This window comes from Nomascus leucogenys, chromosome 21 (assembly GCF_006542625.1).
Source record: "Nomascus leucogenys isolate Asia chromosome 21, Asia_NLE_v1, whole genome shotgun sequence".
Lineage (NCBI taxonomy): Eukaryota > Metazoa > Chordata > Mammalia > Primates > Hylobatidae > Nomascus > Nomascus leucogenys.
Window position 1 is genome coordinate 49652665 of NC_044401.1, and position 15028 is coordinate 49667692.

Consider the following 15028-nt stretch of genomic DNA (forward strand, 5'->3'; position numbering starts at 1 on the left):
TACAGAAAAAAAAACCAAAAAAAACTTAAAATAGTACTGCTACTTTTTTTTTTATTTTAATGGAAAAAAATATTTAAAAATTCTTCACACTCAACCCCAGGGAGCAGCTCCCACTGGACCAGCTATTGAGGGACTCCTGGGTCAATAGCGACCAGAAGACATGGTTCAAGCCATACGGAGAGCCACTCCTGGACCTCCCAGATCCCCCAACAACCCAGCTCACAGGGGCCATGGGATTTGAGGAAGCGATATTAAAAAAAAAATCATCCCATGGCCACCTACCTAATCATGGAGTTCAGAAAAGTGCAGAGGAGAAAGGGTTCCAACATCGGAGCACAATCCCTTCCTCCCGGGGGTCCCATCTGTCCTTCCCCATCTGCCACAGTTAAGTCAACCTTCCCTGTCCAACCCAGAGGAGGACTCAAAACCAGCCGACCTTTCCCACTTTCTAATTCACAGAAGCATGAAAAGGACCATCCCTGGGAGTCAGGGCAAACCCTACCTGGCCTGGAGATGAAGCCAGCCATTCCCAGCAAAGCCCCCCAGCATAAGCCTGTGGCTTCACCCTCCCCAGAGAACCAGCAGCTATGGGGGAACCCCCAAGGACCCTTGTCTCAGGGAACCCACCGGGAAGTTGGCTCGCTCCATGTGGAAGACCCAGAAGAGGTGACTTGGTCGGAGGGAACCCCCGGGAAGCCAGATGATGTAACCTCAATCTCTGTGACCAAAAGGAGCCATGGAGAGAAGGAGAGGGAGGGAGAGAGATGGAGATAGAGCGAGCAAGTGCAACTGGACTAGTGGACACCATTTGCCTCCATCTCCCTTCGTGCCTGAATTGGGAACAGGAGGGTTTATTTTCTTGGGGCCTCATGGGCTGCGTGCCTCTCGCCTGCCGAGTGTGAGTCCAATGTCTGCCCACACGTGTCCCCATCCCTGAATATAAACTGACTGCCTCGCCTGAGCTCAGCCAAAGGGACAACAGCCATCCCTCTGATGATAAGTGGCACCACAGCCCAGGCAGCCAGGGCAGTCGCTGCGCAGAGTCACTTGCTCTGAGCCCAGAAGCTGCTGCTGGTTCTCGCGCTGCTTCCTTGGGGCGTTGGTTTGAGTGTGACTCTTGCCCATCCTACTGACTTTGAGCCGGCCCCTGGTCAGGGCTGACCCTACTGGGGGCCCAGTCCAGCTGTGCTGCCTGGCTTCAGATGTGGCCTCCGTCCCAGGGCACCCCCCCGGGGCACTCCACGGTGGGGCAGCGAGGGCACAGGCATGGACGCTGCAAGCTCATCCTCCACTCGGCCCTCCCTCATGTTCCAACCGTGCTCCCTCCCCAGGCTGCCCGCACACACTCCACCCTGGAGGATGAGCTCACACAGTCCCTTTTTTATTGTGGTGCAATGCACATAACATAAAATTGACCATCGTAACCATCTTTGAGTGTATAGTCAGGGGTATTAGTACACTCACATTGTCATACAACCATCACTACCATCCATCTCCAGAACTTTTCCTTTTCCCAAACTCAAACTCTGTCCCCACGAAACACTGACTCCCCATTCCTCCTCCCCCAGCCCCTGGCAACCCCCATTCCACTTTCTGTCTCCATGAGTTTGACCGCTCCAGGGACCTCATCTAAGGACAATCACACAGTATTTATTCTTTTGTGACTGGCTTGTGTCACTTAGAGTAACGTCCTCAAGGTTCATCCATGTTGAATTTCCTTCCTTTTTAAGGCTGATTGTAAGGATGGGTGCACCACATTCTGTTTATTCCTCCATCGATGGTCACTTGGGTTGCTTCCACATTGTAGCTGTTGTGAGTAATGCTGCTATTCATGTGGATGTACAAAGATCTTTTTGAGACCCAACTTTTCTTTCTTTCCTATATATACCCAGAAGTGGGGTTACTGGACCACACGTTAATTCTGTGCTTAATTTTTGGAGGAACCACCATACTGTTTTCTTTTTTTTTTTTTTTTTTTTTTTTTTTTTGAGACGGAGTCTCGCTCTGTCGCCCAGGCTGGAGTGCAGTGGCGCGATCTCGGCTCACTGCAAGCTCCGCCTCCCGGGTTCACGCCATTCTCCTGCCTCAGCCTCTCCAAGTAGCTGGGACTACAGGCGCCCGCCACCACGCCCGGCTAATTTTTTTTTTTTTTTTGTATTTTTAGTAGAGACAGGGTTTCACCGTGGTCTCGATCTCCTGACCTCGTGATCCGCCTGCCTCGGCCTCCCAAAGTGCTGGGATTACAAGCGTGAGCCACCGCGCCCGGCCTGCAACCACCATACTGTTTTCATAGCAGCTGCACCGTTTTTCATTTCCACCAATAGTACATAGGGTTCCAACTTCTTCACATCCTTGCCAACAATTGTTAGTGTCTGTTTTTTGATAGTAGCCATCCTAATAGGTGTGAGGTGCCAGCACAGACTTTTGCACGTGGTAGAATGAGTGGATAGAGACAACGTCTGATCACTGAAGCAAGATGACTCTTGGCAGCGGCTGCAGTTGGCTGGAGTGTCATTGTGGATTGGAAAATAATGTAGTATTTCTTTCTGTTTTTAAAATTTTACTTTAAGTTCCAGGATACATGTGCAGGAGGGGCAGGTTTGTTACATAGGTAAACGTGTACCATGGTGGTTTGCTGCACCTATCAATCTGTCACCTAGGTATTAAGCCCTGCATGCATTAGCTATCTGTCCTGACGCTCTCCCTCCCCATCCCCCAATATGCAGATTCTTTTAAAGTACTCTATAATAATTTCCCCACATTATTTTCCCATTTGTTCTAACTAGCAGGATTTTAATGTAACAAAGCTATCCGACAAGCCACGGGTTTATGTCTACAAATGAACTCTGAGCAACACAGACGCATAGCACTGAGGCTAAATTAGTGGCTGTGATTTTTGTGTTTTTTAGAACACACCCTATTGTATTGGAATCCTGGAAATGAAAATGCTATTTCCCCTGTGAACAAAGCTTTCCATAGGGGAAACATCACTTGGGGAAAAATGTGGTGCTTCTGTCCAGGATAATGGATGTTGCAGCTGTGCCTGTGACCCCGTGGGTCTGCACTTTGCACATGAAATCTTAAATCAGGCTGGGCGCAATGGCCCACACCCGTAATCCCAGCACTTTGAGAGTCTGAGGAGGGAGGATCACTTGAGGCCAGGAGTTCAAGACTAACCTAGCCAGGCCTGGTGGTGTGCACCTGTAGTCCCAGCTACTTGAGAGGCTGAGGTGAGAGGATCCTTTGAGCCCACGAGTTCAAGGCTGCAGTGAGCTATGATCGCACTACTGCACCCCAGCCTGGGTGACAGAGTGAGACCTGTCTCTAAAAAAGAAGAAATAAATCTTAAATCAGTCTTTCCCTATGTCTTCTCCCCAGGATTCCTGCCCAGCTTGGAAACAGCACACAAGGGCACAGGGGAACTGGTGGGTACACAGGGAAGGTCGGGAGCTTGGAGTCTGAGCTCTGGTCACCGTCCTTCCTGGCCATGTGGTCTTGGGGGAGCCAACTTCTTTTTCTTTGAGGACCACCTGTTCCCCCTGCTACAGATGGAAGAGTGAGACTCACCTCACGTGTTTGTTGTGCAGAGTAAACGGCATAACTCACAGGCAGTCCCCCCAAAGGGGAGTTGAATGCAGCTGCTTGTCATTGAAGCGGTGCAGTGAGGCAGGACTCAGGGAACCAGGAACAGGGTCCTGGCTTGATTTCCCCATCTTGCTGATACTTTTGTTTCCAGGTGCATGTTATGGCTTTCCACTGTTAACTCACCCTCCTATGCCTGTGATCTCATTGGATCGTCCCAAGAAATTATCATAATGAGGACACACTTAGAAATGAGGCACGATGGTTCAGGCCTATAATCCCAGCATTGCTTGAGGCCAAGAGTTCCAGACTGGCCTAGGCAACACAGTAAGACCCTTTGTCTACCAAAAATTTTAAAAATTAGCCGGGCGTGGTAGCATGCATGTCCTATCTATTTTGGAGGCTGAGGTGGAACACATAAGGTGTCCACATTGGGCTGGCTTGCTCGCCCTCCCTGCTGTGCCATCTTCCGGAAAGCAGCCCGCCTGGAAAGCAGGGGCTAGCAGCCGTTCTTCCCCGCTCTCTTGGCCTTTCAGCTGCCTGTCCGTCAGGAGTCAGGTGCACTTCCCTGCCAGGCGTTCACCCTCTCAACCTCGTTATCCGGAAAGGAATCCAGCCCTGGATTTTTATGAAAGTCCCTTTTTCAGGTTGTTGTTGGTTACAGACGTGACCTTGTTTCTCATCTAGAAAGTCTAAGGAAGCAGAAAGAGAAACATGAGTCTGGAGAGGCCCCCCAAGGCGAAGTCAGTGAGGGGACACGGTGGAGAATTTCCTTCCAGTCTTCCCAGTCATGGTTTGCTCACAGTTGAAACAACTCTGTAGCTGCTTATAAATGATAAGGGGGGAGTGTGTGTTGTGTTTTGATGTGTGTGGTGTGGATGTGCTGTGTGTAGTGTGTTTTTGATATGAGTGGTGAGTGTGGTGTGTATGATTCGTGTGTATGTGTGTGGTATATATGAGTGTGCTGTGTGTATGTGTGTGGTATGGTGTGTATGTGTGTAGTGTGTGGAGGGTGTGGTGGGTGAATGTGTGTGATGTGCATGCGCATATGTGTAGAGTGTATGTGTGTGGTGTGGTGTATGTGTATGTGATATGTTTGTGTGTGGTATAGGTGTGGTGTGTGTAGGTGTATTTGTGGTATGGTGTGTATATGTGTGGTGAGTGTGCTGTGTGAAGTGTATGTGAATGCATGTTTTATGGTTGTGGTATGTGTGGTAGGTGTGTGGTGTGAGCAGTATGGGTGTTGTGTGTGTGTGGCATATGTGTACATTGTGATGTGTGATGTGTTTGGTAGGTGTGTGGTGTGTGTAGCGTGGGTGTGGCGTGTAGGTGTGTGCATTGTGTGATGTTGTGCATGTGTGTGGTGTGTGCATGCATGTGTGTGTGTGTGGGTGCAGGTGTGTGTGTGTGGGTGCAGGTGTGTGTGTGTGGGTGCATGTGTGTGTGTGGGTGGGTGTGTGTGCGTGTGGATGTGGAGTGGCGGGGGTGTGTGGTGTGTGGTATGTTGTGGGTGTGGTGTGTAGTGTGTGGTCTGAATGTGGTGTGTGGTGTGGTGTATGTGTATGTGTGTGGCATGTGGTGTGTGTGTGGTGTAGTGTGTGTGGATGTGGTATGGGTGGTGTGTGGTGTGTGGTATGTGTGTGGTGTGTGGTTGTCATGTGGTTGTGATGTGGGTGTGGGTGTGGTGTGTATCGTATGTGTATGTATATGGCGTGTGGTTTGGCATCTGTGTGTGGTGTGCAGTATGTGTGTGATATTTGTATATATGTATGTATGTGGTATGGGTGTGTGCTGTGGGTGTGTGATGTGTGGTGTGTTTGGGTGTATATGTGTGTGTTGTGTGTGTGGCATATGTGCATAGTGTGTGGTTTGGGTGTGGGTATGGATGGTATGTGCGTTTTATGTGTATGTGTGTGGTGAATGTATATGTATGTATGTATGTGTATGTGTATGTGGTGTGTGTGTGTGTGTGTGTGGCATAGGTGCATGGCGTGTAGCGTATGTGTGTGTGTGGTGTGTGTTTGGTGTGTGTGTGGTGTGTGTGGTATGTCTGTATGTCTATGTGGTGTGTATGTGTGTTTGGTGCATGTGTGATGTGTGTGTGGTATGTGTGGTGTGTGTATATGTTTGTATGGTGTGTGTGTATGTGTGTGTGGTGTGTGTATGGTGTATGTGTGTTTGTGTGGTGTGTGTGTGGTGTGTGTTTATGTGGTGTGTCTGTATGTGTGGTGTGTGGTGTTTGCATGGTGTGTGTGTGTGTGGTGTGTGTGTATGTGTTTGTGTGGTGTGTGGCGTGTCTGCATGTGTGTTTGTGTGGTGTGTGCATGGTGTGTGTGTGGTGTGTGTTTGTGTGGTGTATGTGTATGTGTTTGTGTGGTGTGTGCATGTGTTTGTGTGTGGGGGGTGTGTGTTTGTGTGGTGTATGTGTGTATGTGTTTGTGTGGTCTGTGTGTGGTGTGTGTGTATCTGTGTTTGTGTGGTGTGTGTGTGGCATATGTGTGTAGTGTGTGAGTTTTCCCAGAATCATGTGGGGGCTGCTTCTCCACCCCAACCCAGCTGCTTGCAGAGGTCCTGGTGGCTTTGCCTGGAGCAGACAGAAGGGTGCCTTGGTGTCCCTGGGCAGTTTCGGTTGACTCAGATGGGGTCAGGGTGTCCTCGTGGGCGAGCAGGTTCCTAAGGGCTGCAGGGGCCACTCCAGACCGTGGCGCAGGAAACCTATATGGGGCCAGCTGCTGCACAGGACCTGAAAAGTACACCGAAGGAGGGTCGCAGGGCTGGCCTTGGCCGGTGGGAAGGAGTGGAGGGGTAGCCACAGCACAGCAAGTGGGGAGTGGCAGGCAGAGGCACTGGTGATGCTCAGAGCTGGCCTGCCAGGAAGATTTTTTTTTTTCCTTGTGTCGCCCAGTGGCACAATCACGGCTCACCGCAACCTCCTCCTCCCAGGTTCAAGAGATCTTTTCACCTCAGCCTCCTGAGTAGCTGGGACCACAGGAGCGTGCCACCGTGCCCAGCTAATCTTTTGTATTTTTTGTAGAGACAGGGTTTTGCTATGTTGCCCAGGCTGAACTGGAGCTCGTGGACTTAACCAGTCCTTCCACCTCAGCCTCCCAAAGTGCTGGGATTACACGCGTGAGCCACTGCGCCTGGCCTGTGGGGAGGATTTTAGGTGATGCTCATGCAGTCCTGTGCGAGCTGCCCAGGTTGGAAAGGGGCTGCTGCTCTGCAGAGACGTCCATGGACGGCCCCTGTCCCAGGAAGTTGAGGCTGTAGTGAACTGGGATCCCGCCACTGCACTCCAGCCTGGATGACAGAGCAAGACCCTGTCTCAAAATAATAATAATAATAATTTCAACTTTTGCTTTAGATTCAGGCTGCACATGTGCAGGTTTGTTACATGGGTATATTGTGTGATGCTGAGCTTTGGGATACGAATGACCTCATTACCCAGGTACTGAGCACAGTATCCAATAGTTTTTCAACTCTTGCTCCCCTCTCTCCCTCCTCCCTCTAGTAGTCCTCAGTGTCTATTATTGCCATCTTTATATCCATGAGTACTCAATATTTAGCTCCCATTTGTAAGTGAGAACACGTGGTATTTGGTTTTGTGTTCCTGTGTTAATTCGCTTAGGATAATGTCCTCCAGCTGCATCCATGTTGCTGCAAAGGACATGATTTTGTTCTTTTTTATGACTGTGTAGTATTCCATGGTGTATATGTACCATATTTTCTGTATCCAATCCACCATTAATGGACACCTAGGTTGATTCCATGTCTTTACTATTGTGAATAGTGCTGCGATGAACATGTGAGTGCACATGTCTTTTTGGTAGAATGATTTTTTTTTTTTTGAGACAGCATCTTGCTGTGTCAGAGATGTGATCATAGCTCACTGCAGTCTTGACTCTCTGGGCCCAATTGATCTTCCCAATTCAGCCTCCCAAGTAGCTAGGATCACAAGCAGGCACCACCATGCCTGGCTAATTTTTAAATTTTTTTTTGCAGAGACAGGGTCTCCCTGGTTGTCCAGGCTGGTCTCAAACTGAGCTGAAGCGATCCTTCCATCTTGGCCTCCCAAAGTGCTGGGATTACAGGCATGAGCCATCGTGCCTGGCCTGGTAGAATTATTTTATTTTGGATAGATACCCAGTAATGGGATTTCTGGGTCGAATGGTAGTTTTAAGTTCTTTGAGAAATCTCCAAACTGCTTTCCACAGTGGCTGAATTAATTTACATTCCCACCAGCAGCGTATAAGCATTCCCTTTCTCCTCAGCCTCGCCAGCATCTATTGTTTCTTGACTTTTTAATAATAGCCATTTTGACTGATGTGAGATGGTGTCTCATTGTGGTTTTGATTTGCATTTCTCTGATGATTAGTGATGTTGAGTATTTTTCATGTTTGTTGGCTGCATGTATGTCTTTTTTTTTTTTTTTTTTTTTTTGAGACGGAGTCTCGCTCTGTCGCCCTGGCTGGAGTGCAGTGGTGCCATCTCCGCTCACTGCAAGCTCCACCTCCCTGGTTCAAGCCATTCTCCTGCCTCAGCCTCCCAAGTAGCTGGGACTACAGGCGCCCACCAACATGCCCGGCTAATTTTTTTGTATTTTTAGTAGAGACGGGGTTTCACCGTGGTCTCGATCTCCTGACCTCGTGATCCGCCCGCCTCAGCCTCCCAAAGTGCTGGGATTACAAGCGTGAGCCACCGCGCCCGGCCTTGCCTAGTTTTTTAAACCTGCTGTTCTTGTGCAGGCATGGTGGCTCATGTCTGTAATCCCAGCACCTTGGGAGGGCGAAGCAGGAGGATCACTTGAGCCCAGGAGTTCAAGGGTGCAGCAGGCTAATCATCACAGCTGTTAATGGCCACTGCGTTCTAGCCTGGGCAACAGAGTAGAAACCATCTCTAAAAACAAACCATAAACACTACCTAGCACTGACGTCCTGTGACCCCTCCTTGCACTCTCCACCTTTGTGTAAAGTACTCTGTGTCCACAAAGTCTTCCTCTTATTCTCCCTCTAGTTCGCATTTGGTTGTAAAGCCTCCATGCCCCTTACCAAAGCATAAAGGGCCCCTTAAAGTCTGAGGCCTATGTTTGATCTTCCCCAAATTCCCTCATAAATAAAGCAACATTCTGGAAATAACAGCCAAAAGATATTATATTGAAAACTGGTGATTACTGCTGTGTTCACTGTGTCAAACAAAGTCCATTTTTCTGGTCTTGGATCTCCAGAGCTATGAGGACAAAAGTCTCTCCCCTCTCCAACAAAGGAAACACACTGAACTCCCCAACAAGCATTCTCTTTTTCCTTTTGGGATGGAGTTTCACTGTCGCCCAGGCTGGAGTGCAGTGGCGTGATCGTAGCTCCCGCAATCTCTCCTCCCAGTTCTCCCGCCTCAGCCTCCTGAGTAGCTGAGATTACAGGCGTGCACCACCACACCCAGCTAATTTTGTCTTTTTAGTAGAGATGGGGTTTCGTCAAGTTGGCCAGGCTAGTCTCGAACTCCTGACCTCAGGTGATCTGCCCCGCCTCAGCCTCCCAAAGTGCTGGGATTACAGGCATGAGCCACCACACCTGGCCCCAAACAAGCATTCTCTAAACTCCTGTAAGGAATGACTTCACATTCCCTCAGAGAATGTCAACTTCCCGAAATGCATCCCAAGAGTTTCCAGAGTTCCTGCCAGAAGTGCCCGCACAGATGCAAACTTCTGACCCCTGAAACCAAAGATGGACCCAACTCACTTGTTGCACATCAGCAGCACTCCCAGCTCCTTGACATTGTGGACCAAGAACTTCCAGAAGCCACTGGGCACCATGTGCTTTCTGTTTTTTTTTTGTTCCTATAACCATGTTGGGCATCAAGATCTGGCCCTTGAACCTTCTACAAACCCTGTTGTCAATGCCTCTGGGTTTCCGCCAGTTACACTGAAGGAAATCATACACAGGTGGGTTAGCATCTGTGCAGAGTGCCAACTGTTCCTTAGAGGAGGGAAAAAAGGACCAAATGAAAAGGAAGTATGCCACACAGTAGTTGCCTTTGGTAACAGGACTTCACTATTTCCTTACATGCTTTTTTGGTGGGAAAAACCAGGAGCTCGTGGCTTTAGCCACTAGGAATGCAGGCACCCCTGCCATTCTCACTCCCAAGAAATGGAGACACCAAAGGGATGCGAGGGGACTGTGTAGATACTGAGATGGCGAGCACAGCTGCAGACACTGCTCTCAGCACCTGAGTTTTCTTGTCTATAAAACAGGGATCCTGCTGTCATAAGGCAACCCAAAATACATGACACAAATGCAAAGCCCTCTAAACACATCACAACAGCCAAGTGTCCCTTTTCATTAAAGTTTCATTTCACACATCAAGAGACGTAAGTATCAGCACGAGGGCACACTGGGGGAGACCTGTATTTCTACAGAAACCTCTTCCACAAACCAGTTCATTGGTCAAAGATAATCCTGACTAGGTGATGTCAGAAACTGGCGGCCTGTTGTAAACTCCCTTCTTCACCCCACACCCATTTCCATCCCAGGACCACATACCTTAATTTTGACATATCGGTCTGACTGGTGCCGGATGAACTTCTCGGTTCTCTTTTTGACGATTTTGGGCTTCAAAAGGGGTCTGAGGGCGGCCATGATGCCTTTTGGGGAAGAAGCAGCCCCAGGTGAGGAAGAATCCTGGAAAGAGGCTTGGAAGGGGGCTTTCCCGCCCAGGGACTGAACACTGTTGCAGAGTGTCTTCCAATCGCCAGCTACCGAGCAAGCTGGGAATGGAATGGGTGCCTCTGCCAGGCTTGCTTTCCCTCCCTTTCCGAAGCTGGCAGAATACTAGGCACTCTCCAGACGCGATCCCAGGAGGTGAAGGGTCACCTCACCCACCCAGAGCCCAAAGAATGCCAACAGCTGAGCAAACCAAAACTGACCCCAAGACACTCTCAATTTGCAAGGGGCAGCAAATCCCACCCCACCAGTGTCCGAACCCCGAGATGGTCCTTCCGGGTAGTACTGGCCTTGACCATCTACTGGAATTGGAGTCTCAGTTTCCTCACCTGTAAAATGAAGATGACACTGCGCGCTGAATGCCTGCAGTGCCTGTCACAGGGTAAACGTTCAATAAAGAAAACCTTCTAATTCCCTAGGGGGCTGCTGCGCTACCACACCCCCAACACACACAAAACCATCATATACCTCAAACCTGGAGATCTTCCAGTAGCAACTCACACCTTCCTCAGTGTGGTCTTCCGAGCCACTGATTTCCTACAGCAGCACCCCTTCTGTTCTCTTCGCAGCCATCAACTGGCACAGAGTGGGTACTCAATGAACCATGTATTCAAAACAACTTTGCCTTCTGGCCCATGATATCCTCGAAGGCAAGGGGGAAGTTTCATCTTTATATTCCCAGAGCTCCTGACGATCAGAATCGCTGTCAACAACTGAGTGAGCTGATCTGCACCCCATCTTTTTTTTTTTTTGCAGTCCCACTACAGCAGCCCTAGGGTCACAGACTAGAAGGAAAGGAATGTGGGGCCATGACAATGAATGAATGCACATGGGCCAACATCAGTAAGCACGGTATAAACCAAAAATTAAATTCTAAGCCCCCCATCCAACTGAATGGACTCCTGCTCTTGGCCAAGGGCATTCCAAAGTTAACCTAAAAAACTAGTTCAAGCCATAATGGCAATGCGGGGTCGAACTTGCCTCATTATGCCTTTCTCCCTGTGGAATTCAGGCACAGCTGACCAGCATTAGCATTAAAAGAGATCCCAAGACTGACAAAACAGACTTTGTAGCAATAAGACACCAAATTCCAACCTGACTCTAGTATAGCATGACAGATTGCAGGCCCAGAAAGAAACAGAAGTACTTTACCCAAAAATATATTTCTTTGACATATTCTGACATGACCCTGTAAAACTGTCTCTTGTGGGGACAATCTACATTCTGTAGTGAATCCCCCTCCCTTTCCAGGTCTCCCTGAGCCAGGAGAGACTACACTAAGAGTATGGCACCTTTTCAGGCCTGATAAAAAACATTTACAATTTAGTCTCTTTGAAGCCCGCTACCTGGAGGCTTCCTCTGCATAAATAAGAACTCGGTCTCCACAACCCCTTATCTGAACCCAAGCATTCCTTTTTGTTGATTCCAGGTCTTTAGACAAACTCAACCAATTGTCAAATCTACCAATAGCCCGGACCAGGCCCCCCAACACACCCCCCTAAAATGTACAAAACCAAGCTGCACCCCAACCACCTTGGGCACATGTTCTCAGGACTTCCTGAGGGCTGTGTCACGGGCCATGGTCACTCATACTGGACTCAGAATAAGTCTCTTCAAATACTTTACACATTTTGACTCTTTTCGTCAACAGACGCAAAGCCCAACCACCGCCCCAGCTGCCTGCTTCACTCTGTTCGTGTACGCGCTCCAGCAAGCCGACAATACCCACAGACACAGCGTGGTAGGGAAGGCCTCCTTACCAGGGGACCATAGGCCCAGATGAAGCCTGCAGGAACGCAGATGGCCACGGATTAAGACTCACCCAGGCCGGGCGCGGTGGCTCACGCCTGTAATCCCAGCACTTTGAAAGGCCGAGGCGGACGGATCACTTGAGGTCAGGCGTTCGAGACCAGCCTGGCCAACACAGTGAAACCCACTCTCTACTAAAAATTCAAAAATTAGCCAGGCGTGGTGGTGGGCGCCTGTAGTCCCAGCTACTTGGCAGGCTGAGGCAGGAGAATCTCTTGAACCCAGGAAGCGGAGGCTGCAGTAAGCTGAGATCGCACCACTGCACTCCAGCCTGGGAAGCAGAGTGAGACTCTGTCTCAAAAACAAACAAACAAACTCACCGAGCAGGAAAAAGGAGCACCGAGGAAGAGAGGATGAGAGCGCGCGGGGGCTGATGGGAGGTAACCTCTGGGTCCTGACAGGGAAAAGGCAAGCACTTCCGACTCCGGGTCTTTAAAAAAAGATATGTCAAAGAAACAGTGCGGCAGAAATGCAGAATTTAACTGTTTTAATAGAGATTAATATCTAAGAATATAAAGGAAAATTTATCTTACCTGCCCTTGGCACTAGGTAGAAATTTGGAATTCTTTCTGAGTTGAGACCTGGTGTAGGGAGGAATCTACTTCCGCCAGAAGTTGAAGCCAATCGTTCTAGCGTTTGGGCTATTTCCGCCCTTGTTTCCTCTACTCCGAAGTGCGCCTCCTAGCGGTCGGGAGAGAACAAGACCGACTTCCCAAAGTTCCCTCACTGAATTTACATAGTAAATAGTAATGAGACCGGAACCGCTAACATACGGTGGGGTTCATAGTGTAGCAGGACGAGTCGCAGACAAAACTCCTCAGACACCGGATTAAAGGAGGAAGAGGTTTTTTTTATTCGGCCAGGAGGGCAGCCTCGTGTCTTAAGAGCCGAGCTCCCCGAAAAAGAAATTCCTAGCCCTTTTAAGGGCTTACAGCTCTAAGGGGTCTACGTGAAAAAGTCATAATAGATCAAGTAAGTGTGAGGAACGTGACTGGAGGCTACATACATCAGCTAACAGAACAAAAAGTTTTACAGTGCTTTCTCATACAATGTCTGGAATTTACAGATAACACCAGTGGTTTTGGTCAGGGGTTAATATCATTATTATTTTAACCACCAGGGCCAGGTGGTGGCGCCAAAGTCGTCTAACTACTTATTTTACTTCTGTTTCTTTCCAACTTTTTGCTTTCTCCCTTTTCTCCTGTCTTATAAACTAGGGAAAAGGGGAGGTTGGGGAGAAACTGGGAAGGACAACAGGAGAAGTGGTGGCCTCATACCATAATAGGCCTACCTCAATTCTATAATGTAACCCTATTATTGTCTGTATTTTGCATATGTGGAAGGAGAATTTTGGAGATTTTACTCCACGCACCACGCTTCTAACCATTAGTCTAAACTACCTTGTTTTGTTTGGTGTTTGATTGTTTTGTACAGCCATGGTTTGACTGTGTTAGCCAGACTGGTCTCGAGCTCCTGGTCTTAAGCGATCGTCTCGCCTCAGTCTCCTGAGTAGCTGGGATTACAAACATGAGCCATTGTTCCCAGCTACTGTCTAACTTTTTTTTTTTTTTCTTTTTGAGACGGAGTCTCGCTGTGTTGCCCAGGCTGGAGTGCAGTGGCGCAACCTCGGCTCACTGCAAGCTGCGCCTCCTGGGTTCACGCCATTCTCCTGCCTCAGACTCCGGAGTAGCTGGGACTACAGGTGCCTGCCACCGCGCCTGTCTAATTTTTTGTATTTTTAGTAGAGACGGGGTTTCACCATGGTCTTGATCTCCTGACCTCATGATCTGCCCGCCTTGGCCTCCCAAAGTGCTGGTATTACAGGCTTGAACCACCATGCCCGGCCGCGACTGTCTTACTTTTAAACTTGCTCTTGATTTGCTTAGCCTTTTTTTTTTTTTTTTTTTAGGGAGTCTCACTCTGTCGCCCAGGCTGGAGTGCAATGAAGTGGCATGATCTCGGCTCACTGCAACCTCTGCCTCCCAGGTTCAAGGGACAAGTGATCCTCCTGCCTCAGGCTCCGTAGTAGCTTGGATTACAGGTGTGTGCCACCACACTCGACTAATTTTTTTTTATTTTTAGTAGAGACAAGGGTCTCACTATGTTGGTCAATCTGGTCTCAAACTCCTGACCTCAGGTGATCTGCCTGCTTTGACCTCCCAAAATGCTGGGATTACAGGCTTGAGCCACCGCGCCCGGCCCTTAGCTTTTGTTTTGTTTTGTTTTTTTGAGATGGGAGTCTTGCTCAGTCGCCCAGGCTGGAGTGCAGTGGCGCGATCTTGGCTCACTGCAAGCTCCGCCTCCCGGGTTCACGCCATTCTCCTGCCTCAGCCTCTCCGAGTAGCTGGGACTACAGGCGCCCACCACCACGCTCGGCTAATTTTTTGTATTTTTAGTAGAGACGGGGTTTCACCGTGGTCTCGATCTCCTGACCTCGTGATCTGCCCGCCTTGGCCTCCCAAAGTGCTGGGATTATAAGCGTGAGCCATCGCGCCCGGCCTAGCTTTTGTTTTTAAGATTATTTTGAAAATCAAATTTCAGGAGGAAAAAAACCTCCTAGATTCCATTCCTGGAACACAGTACAGACGTCACTGGCAATCTTGACAGGGATAGTTCCAGGGACCAGAGGGGTCAGAAGCTAAACTGGATTGTATTGATGACTGAATGAGAGAGAGGTGAGAAGGGTGTGTTAACAACTCCATGGTGAGATTTTGGGCGTGAAGAGAGTGGGGAGTTTGAGGAGACCCAGAGAAGTGGAATGTCTGAGGTCACACAGCTGGCAAGCCGTAGTGCTGGGGCTAGAACCCTGCTGCATCTGTGCCTATTCCACACCTCATGAATCGTGCTTATCCTGCAGGCTGTATGTAGTGAGATGGGATGCGGAGCAGGGAAGCACATTGCTAATGACAGCCTGAATGATG

The 15028-nt window shown here is 49.1% G+C and overlaps 1 non-coding gene and 1 pseudogene across 1 annotated transcript; both read right to left on the reverse strand.

Moving 5' to 3' along the window:
- Positions 1-1358: 1358 nt before the first annotated feature.
- On the reverse strand, positions 1359-12481 carry LOC101176639 (annotated as a pseudogene).
- On the reverse strand, positions 10301-10439 carry LOC115832200. The gene has a single exon (XR_004027636.1). It is a non-coding gene; the product is annotated as a small nucleolar RNA SNORA7 (small nucleolar RNA).
- Positions 12482-15028: the final 2547 nt, after the last annotated feature.